This window comes from Crocodylus porosus, unplaced genomic scaffold, assembly GCF_001723895.1.
Source record: "Crocodylus porosus isolate Cpor-Errol unplaced genomic scaffold, CroPor_comp1, whole genome shotgun sequence".
Classification (NCBI taxonomy): Eukaryota; Metazoa; Chordata; order Crocodylia; family Crocodylidae; genus Crocodylus; species Crocodylus porosus.
The window spans coordinates 148,538,376-148,547,250 of record NW_017728906.1 but is presented as its reverse complement, the minus strand read 5'-3'; the positions used below and the strand labels follow the sequence as shown (position 1 = coordinate 148,547,250).

At 40.9% G+C, this 8,875-nt stretch overlaps 1 protein-coding gene across 5 annotated transcripts in view; it reads left to right on the top strand.

Moving 5' to 3' along the window:
* ENOX1 (ecto-NOX disulfide-thiol exchanger 1) overlaps positions 1–8,875 on the top strand; it is a 531,698-nt gene that overhangs the window by 145,226 nt on the left and 377,597 nt on the right. The window contains exon 1 of one of the 5 annotated variants that reach the window (XM_019529869.1): positions 3,739–3,824. The exons of the other annotated variants lie outside the window; for them this stretch is intronic. The gene's annotated coding sequence lies outside the window, so the exon portion shown is untranslated. Of the gene's footprint in view, positions 1–3,738; positions 3,825–8,875 lie in introns of those variants that run through there. 5 annotated transcript variants of the gene reach the window in all.

Genomic DNA, 8,875 nt, shown 5'->3' with positions numbered 1-8,875 from the left:
GCTGCCGGCTCTTCGGCGCCCGGCTTCTCAGGTCCCAGCTCCGCGGCTCCTGGAGTAGGCTCTGGCTGGAGCCTCCGTCCTCCCCTGCTCGGGGTAAGCGTTTCCCTTTTATCTTCCTGCGCCAGTCCCGCGCCGGCGTGGTTCAGGTTCCGGGAAACATTATGTTCCCGGCCGGGCTTCCGGGTCCGGACCCGGAAGCGCGGCGGAACTCCGGGGTTCCTCTGTCTGGCAGGGCCCCGCGGGGTCTTGGCCCCCTCACAACAGGTATAAAACCAGTATTGTTTTGCACTGTCTGGGAAGTCTCTTTTTATGCTTGAATGTTGACCATGATGTCAAAGGATGAGTTAGGTCTTAAAGGTAGATGAAATCAAAAAGTAGGATTGTTTGGGTAGGGGAGAATCAAGTTAACTACTTATTGTGACCTATCAGGAATCATTATGTCAAAGTTTTCAGGCAAGAAAAATGGGAAGAATTGCACCATATTGAAGAAAATTGGATTTTGCATGTTTATGACATTTTAAGGCAGCCTGAAACAACAAAAAATAAATTGTAAAGTTCACCGTAGCACCAGATGCAAAGACAAGCAGCAGCATGCAGACAACAGGAAATTGAATGCCAAATTGCCAATATAGGATCATTGAATGTCAGCTGCAAAGGCTATCTCAGCATTATGCAAGAGAAGGAAGCAAAATTACAACCAAGCAAAGCCAAATGAAAATTATATAGTGACACGATTATAATACCAATAAAACAATATAAATTATAACAAGAATACCAAGGAAAGTATGCAAACTAAAATTTCAAGTAGTGCCGACAATGCAGGAGCTAGTACTGTCAGCTAAAACAACAGAGTATGTGAAGCTAGCCTAGCAACTCTAAACCAGGGACAAATAATTTGTGCAATAGAAACACAAAGGGCATGTCTACACTAGACACAACTGTACAGTGGTTACTGTGCATTTATTTAGTATTTGTGTAATCAAGTACTAAATGAATGCTCAGTAACCAGAGCTACTAAGCAGTAGCACTGCTAATAATACTGTGCAGTAGCATATTAGCACTGTTAGCGCTGTGAGGTGCTACAGCGCAGTATTATTTGGTTACTGCACAATCAGCATCTCGTGTAGAGGCACTCAAAGAAAACAAAAGCCTAGACAGAACAGACAGTGTCTACAAGAAAGCTGCTAAAAAATTTACCACAACATGCTTTAACGATTGGGATGTCTTTTAGATGTAATACCTGAAAACAGACAAAGCAATTGAGTCAGTTCAACAGCTATCTTGCAAAGTTGCATTAAGAGAAAAAATACTGGATACAATTAAGGAAAGCTGGTTAACCAGAATTGCAGTCATTGGGAATCCAGGCAAGTAACACATTTGTATGGACCCAAGGAAATTAAACAAATCACTAAAAGGTGTTCACTATCAGATGCCTACAATAGAAGAAATATAACCCTCCATAGCAAAAAACCCAAACAAACCAAAACAAAAAAACACAATAAACCAAACCAAAACAAATTTTTACTATTTCATGCTAGAGATTCATATTAGCAACTGCTTCTGGATTGGAAAAGCAGGTATCTCACCACATTCTGGGCAGATAAATTGGCTGAGAGTGCTATTTTGGGACCAGACTTACAATGCAAGAATATCAGCAATATCCACCAACTGTTAACTATCTTTCTAGAGGTCAGAATTAGAGCTGATAAAATTCTGTGCTCAGAGATGGCATGCAATATCCACAACAACACAATTGTTTATCTGCTGAAAAAAACAAGTGAAGTAAATATAAAATGAAATTTAAACAAAAGTTGAAATTGCAGTTGACTGCAGTGTTACCTAAAAATTAGACTATTGACAAAAGTTGGTTTCTTTTCAGCGGGCTAGTTTATTGCTAAGGGTACTGGGAAGTTATACACTTATTAGAGACCATTAACTTATTAGAAATTGTGTTACCCTGCCATACACATTTACACATACATACATACATACATACATACATTCTCGCAGATGACACACTTACATAATTAATCCCAAGGGCATTGCAGATAGGGATGGCCAGTCCCTATCCGTTGATGGAGCGGGGGTATCCGACTTGGCAGGCACAGTCTGGTGGTGAGGCAGGTTCTTCCTCACATCATTCTCTCTCTCACCCCTTTTTATACAGTTTATGGTGCTGGGCAGGATTTCTGGATGCTTCTTCAGGCATGCGCTGCTCTGCCGGCTCATAACAAGCTCCGCCTTATCTCACCAGTTGAAGCTGGTCTTCTTATCCAGGCTGTTGCACAGACTTTTTGCCTTCAACGGGCGGCTTCTGGTTGTTGACATCACAACTTCTTCTTTGTTCGTTTTTTTCGTGTTATGTGCTTCTTCTTTGTTGGTCATACATACTATATTCATACCCCCTATTGTTGACTTAACCCATAAATTAATTACAGTTTTTTTAACTCATTGGCATACAGCAGTATCATGCACTGCAGGGCTCCTAAGGGCAGTAACCTGCCCCTGCAACAGTAAAAACAGTATCGCATATGACCAAACCTAAAGATATTAAGGCATTTGGAGACTTTGTAGACAAGAGAACATTTCTTTCAAGTCCTTCAGGTGAGTAAGACAACTATAGAACGAAGATGTAGCATAGACACTATTACCTCCATAGGGAGCTAAAGACCGAGCTATACCCATTGCATCTGGACTACCATCATGTGAATGAGAAGGCAGTTATCTATCGTTGTCACTGAGTTGAGGCTTGGTCTGGGACTTTCTTAAAAAAAAAACAACAAAAAAACAACAGCTGGAATAATCAGTGGAACAAGATGCATGCAAATTGAAAAGCTGTGTTTTGTAGTACCATTCGCATATGAAAAGTGTGATCTTTGATGTCAAGGATGGGAAGCCATTTCATTATAAAGTAAATGTAAAATACTGAAAAGCATTTTGATTTTTGTGCAGTTCCATCCCATCATTGCTGAACCGCAGCAAGTCAAAAAACAAACCAGAATTGGATGCTAATATTCTCAGATGCTAAAAGAGGCAGAGCTAGAAAGAGGAATGAAAATATTTGTGAATGAATAAACACTCAAGGATGACTAAATAGCATCCTAGGAGCATACTTGATGTTGAAATTCAAAGATACCTTGCCACTGACAGCCTCTGCATTGGCCGTGGTGAAAGGAGTAATGGAGAAAAATGACAGATGCATGCAAAGAACAAAGCTTACCATGACCAATAGGCTAAAGACTCCCCAGTAGTACAACTGTGAGACCCTGTCAAGATCAATCTTTTTTTTTCTTTCTCCAGGGACAAATTATGCACTTGGAAACAAGATGTGTACACTAAACAGAAATTCCCATTAATGTAACATAAACAGTGGCTGGGCATATGTTTCGCCAAATCTGCCAGTGCATATACCCGCTCCAGAAAAACAAGGCATATGTCCCAAAACATGGATGAGGAGGACAATGAAATAGTCACCCTACTGAGAAATGATCAGCAACACCTTAAAAGGAATCAACAAGTGACAGATTCCAGAATAGATTCTCAAGACACCCAACACCAGATAAAACAAGTGCCAGTGTTAGCTGTCATCCAAGTCATCATCACTCCAACCATTTGGAAGGAATATGTCAGACTACAGTGCTAAAGTCTGTTGACTTGAAAATATCTGGCTTCTCTAAGTAATCTTGAATACGTTCTTCCTTTACTCTAGGTTGATTATCTCCTTCCCTATCTTTGCTGTCATCTGATATCTGAAATGATTTGTGACGGCTGAAGTGAAAAAAGACATGGAATACTTATGTCATCTTCAGTCATCTTCACATCATGTATTATTCATTCCTTGGTCTTTCCCGTACTTGTAAAATGTAATAATAATATGTATAATAATATGCTCATATAATGCTTTGTTTATTGCCTTTTATGTCTCATGCTAATTGAATCTGTGCCTTGGCCGCCTTGATTTTTCTCTCTGCATTCTTGTGCTATACCATTATGCTCCTTTCTAGTAATAGAGCCAAGTTTCTACATTTTGTGAGATTCCTGCTTGAGTGTCAACTCTTTAAAGAGTTGTTTAACTAGGTTGGTCTCTTGCTGCCCTTCCTGTAATTCATTTATATTGGAATACATTGCTCTTGAGCCTTTAATATGGCCTCCTTTATGGTTCAACCAGGTTTCCTGAACTCCTTTTTCTGTTAGATTTCAATTTGGGATCCAGTCCATCAGTTCACAGGGTTTGCTAAGTCTGCTTTTCCAGGGTTTGGTGTCTTTATTCTGATGCTCTCCTTCTTTCCTTTCGTTAGGGTCTTGAACTCTGTCATTTCAAGGTGACTGTCACATTAGTTGCCTTCCACCTTCACATTCTCAACCAATTCTTCCCTATCTGTGAACAGCAAATCAAGAAGAACTTCCCTCCTAGTTAGGTTCTCAGACATTTATACCAGAAATCTCTGACTTGCCAAAATCCTGCTGGACTGTACTGAGTTACCTTCCCAACAAATGCATGGTGATTAACATTTCCCATTAGCACCTCTCCTGTTTTTAATACTTAAGTTAATTATTTGAAAAAAGCCCCATCCAGATCTTCCTCTGGGTTTGGTAGTCTATAGCAGATACCCACTATGATATCACCCTTTCTGTTCTCCCCTTTTACCTTGATGAGAGACTGTCTATGGGTTTTTGTCCTATTTCATACTGTATCTCTGGGCATATCTGCTATGTATAGAACAGAGGTTCCCAACCACTGGTCTGTGGCCTGCTATTGGGCTGTGAAGTGTTGGCTGCTGGGTCATGGCACAAGGGTCAGGGGGAGGGGGAGATCCGGCCGGGTGCTTGGCCTGTGCGTGAGGCCACCCTGGTGTGCAGCAGGTGCCAACAGCAGCGCTTTATATTAAATTTAAATATGTAAATTAGATTGTTGGTCTGCAGTGAGTTTTCCAGTCCACAGTATAAAAAAGGTTGGGAACCACTGGCGTAGAAAGCCACCGTGTCTTTATTTCCTCTGTCTGTTGTTCCTGAACAAGTTGACTTATCTTCATCCCAATAGAAGCATTTTGCTTATATAGAACAGAGGTCTGGGCTTAAGTACCACCTTCCTCTTCCCCATTCTGCTTGATGAGAATATAATTCTTTGCTTGGTCCAATGTAGTTTAGTTGCTTTAGCTGTAGGTAGTAAATAGATTGTTATTTGCTTCTTGCCTGATTGGATTACAGGTCAGAGAACAGGTTCAGGAACAGGGTTGCGATTGGACAGCAGTAGTATGAGGAGTGAGAGCTGAGCAGCCCTATGTAAACTGAAGTGGCACTGTTTACCTGTTGTGCTAATGCCAAGGAGCAGGAAATGTTGATATTTACCTGTGTGTTGGGGGGAGGAATGATATTTAATTTTCAAATTTAAAAATATCCTCCTTTATCATTTCTAAGAGGGTGGAGTTTTTCTGGGAAACCTTATTCTCACAAATTTTCATCTTGCCATAGCTTTTCTTTTAGTAACTCATCCTTGGTCACTGTTGATGTCTGTCAAGTCTGTTCCTAGTATGGGCATGATCAAAAGCTCTTCAACATCCTTGATAAGTCCCACCTTCATTCCTACTTCTGACACTCTGCTTTACTCCCTCTCATCCTTCTTTTTCCTTTTCAATTTTTACTGTAATGCATACTGCTGCTAAATGGAAAAGCTCCCCCCATAATATCAAGATACATATAAAATGGAACTAATTAACCATGTAATCCAATCTTGGTCCTTTTTTTGCTTTCCCCCTGTTTTTCTCTCTTACTACATCACTTTTAGAATTAGATTGTAAACTCTTTGGGGCAGAAAAGCTGTCTTTTGTTTATGTGAACCACATATGTACATACGCTAAATGCCATATTGATGGTAATTCCCATCATTCAAGACTGTTTACATGAACTAGTCTCCATGTAGCATCTGCACCTTATTATTGCAGAAGTCTGCCTTGTATTGGTGAAACAATAGATAATAGGAAACAAAGGACATTTTACACATGCAGTCGTCACAGCACCAGGCGCCTTTGGGTGTCTTAGTTCAAAAGTGTGGTGCTGCCGTTTTCTTAGTGCTGATGTTCATTTTGCTGCTTATACAACTGTGCACACTGCAGCTCCGAAGTGGCGGATCTTTGGTGTATATAAATGCCTAATGTGTATAAATGCCCAATGTGACTAATGGCAACTGACCAGTCTCAGTGTTGTGATGGACCACATAGTTGAGAATACTTTAGTGCCCATTAAGACAAAAAAAATGGAAAAGGGATGTTGGGAGACCCATTCTCTGATGGTAAAAAAGGGCTATGGAAATCCCATGTGCTGAACATTGGCTTATGTTCTGCCCAAATATTTCAGTTGTGCTATTAAACAGAAAAAAACTGAGCAAAAATAAATAAATAAACCCCCTCAAAGTTCCCAAGGCACAATAAGCAAAAAATAGGCTAAACAAAAACATGCTTACACGAATGCATAATACATTAACTGTATTTTGTTCCATTTGTAAAGAGCAAAAGAGAACAAATAATCAATGTTTTGGCTCCTTACGGGCCTTTGTAGGGAGAGTTTTTTCTGAGCAGTTTGATGAGGGCCGGCGAGGGGAAGACTTAAAAGGACCAATTTTCAAAGGGGTTCCTCAAGCTTGGCTACAAATCTGAGTTGATAATTACATGTGTCCATTTTTTCCCCACATGGTTGTTTTTGGTTGTGAAGAATAGAATGTGCATTTCTAATTATCTGATTGCCTGGGTGGAAATTAGTTCACAGAGGTCATGTAGTTCTGGCTTAATATTGTAGTGTGGCCCTTGGAAACAGCCCTTCCTCGTGTTGGTAGCTGTACGAAAATTAACAGGACAGTTTCCATGTAGAACATTTTGCAGGGCTGGGCCTTCATGTACACTTTCTATTATTTGTATCCGTGAGTAATTGTTCTTAGAATTGGGAGTGCAAATTTTGGAACTGCTTTTTGTGTCTTATACTTAAATCCTCTTACGGCCTGACTGTGAGTAAAAGATTTAAAGACGGTATTTTAAAACTACTGGTTTCTGCTGAGAGCAGCATCCTACCATGCTTCAGAGATCAGGGCCTGGCTTTCACTGCGAAATTAACTCTGGTTTTGATTCAGCTGCTGTCCCTAACCTGACTCCTGCTATTGATTTGTTGGCCTGGGATCAGGTTATGCCTGAGTGCTCCTTTTACTGTAGTTGCTAACAGGGCGGTGTGGACTCATGTATGGATTGCTGTACCCTTTTGTTGTCATTTTGTGTTTGAAATACACAGAAATGTAGGCTTGGAAGAGGGGACTCCTGAGCCTCTGAGCCCAGACTTCTGCATTCACAGGTGATTGTTAACCAAAGGAGCCCCCAAAATTACCACTTTGACCTCACATACAGCTCCTGCAAACAGTGTCTGAAACATGAACAGCACCCTATGATGTTCCATATGTAAAAGCAGGACGAGGGCCCTGGCAATGCTTTGTCTCTGTCATGACAACGGTATGATTGGTTAACACATGCTTGGTAGATCTTGGGTAAAGGTCCATGCTTCCTGCTACAAAGGAAGGCAGAAACCCCTGTGGTTCATATCAATCTGACCTAGAGGAAAAATTCCTTCCTGACTCCAATTTTGGTGGTTGGTATTTTGAGCAAGACACCATTCTGCCAGGAACTTCTGGGTTTTCCACTTTCTAATTACTGACAGAGGCATCAGCTTGTCTTAGTCAAAAACCCCAGGCTTCAGAGGAAGGCAGACTCCTTCTCCCACCCCCACACCTCCCTGGCAATCACTCCCCTCCAAGAATAGTGTAGGAGCATGAGAGGAAAATTAAAACGGCAACTAGCCATTTCCTTGAGGCATGGGTCCAGCCTGTATGTAGTGAGCAGCCACAAAAGCAGTTTTAACGAAGAGATTTTAAACATGACAGATGCCAAAAAAGGCAGACTGCTATCCTCCCATTTCCCACACTCCCCCACTTACCCTCCTTAGCCTCCCCTCCTTTTTGGATTGGACATCTAAATAAACTACATGAATTTCAGGCCATATTTGAAATGATCTTTGAAGGGCTGTGTTATTTGTTTTTTCTGGTGTGAAAGATATATAAGCAATTGGATGTTTCTAGTATGCTTATTTTTATTCCCCAGGGACTCCTCAAAAGTTGATATAAGAAAAACTTTGTCCTGTATCTGCCCAATTCACTTCTATGCTTCCTGTATAAAAGTCATTAGCAGATCCGTAATCTTCTCTCTCTCCCCCCCTCTCTCCTTTCTAATTTTCACTGTCATTTCTCACTCTGAGAATAGTTATAAACTAAATAAGTCTAAAAAATATGTAATTGATTAGAATATATGAAAATATAAGCTATGTGTTTCAGAGAAATGTCATAATTTGTCTAGTTTTGAGCTATGACAGCTCATAGAGCTTATTTTGTGAGACGCTTATCTTCCTCGCTTACCATCCTAAGTTTGCACACTTCCATACTGTTGTATACTGGGCATATCTGATGTATTTTCAACCTCTACAGTATGAAGAGAACTGAGCCACTAAGCCCAGTGTTTCTAGTTGTAGCTAGTAGTACTAGCTGCAGCATTGCATTGAAGGCTCATGTTCATCTTGTGGTCAGTGACGACCCCCAAGTCTCTTTCTAGCCAGTGTAACACTGCCGAGCCTATACGGATGCTGCAGGCTTTTCCTCCCAAGGTGGAGAACCTTGTATTTTTCAGTGTTAAACACCATCAGGTTCTTGTCTGCCCATTTTTTGAGCCTGTCCAGGTCAGCCTGGATCGCCCCCCTGTCTTCAGGTGTGGATGCTTTGCCCCAGACTTTGGTGTTATTGGTGAACTTGGCCAGTCAACTTCTGACTCCAATGTCCACATCATTAATG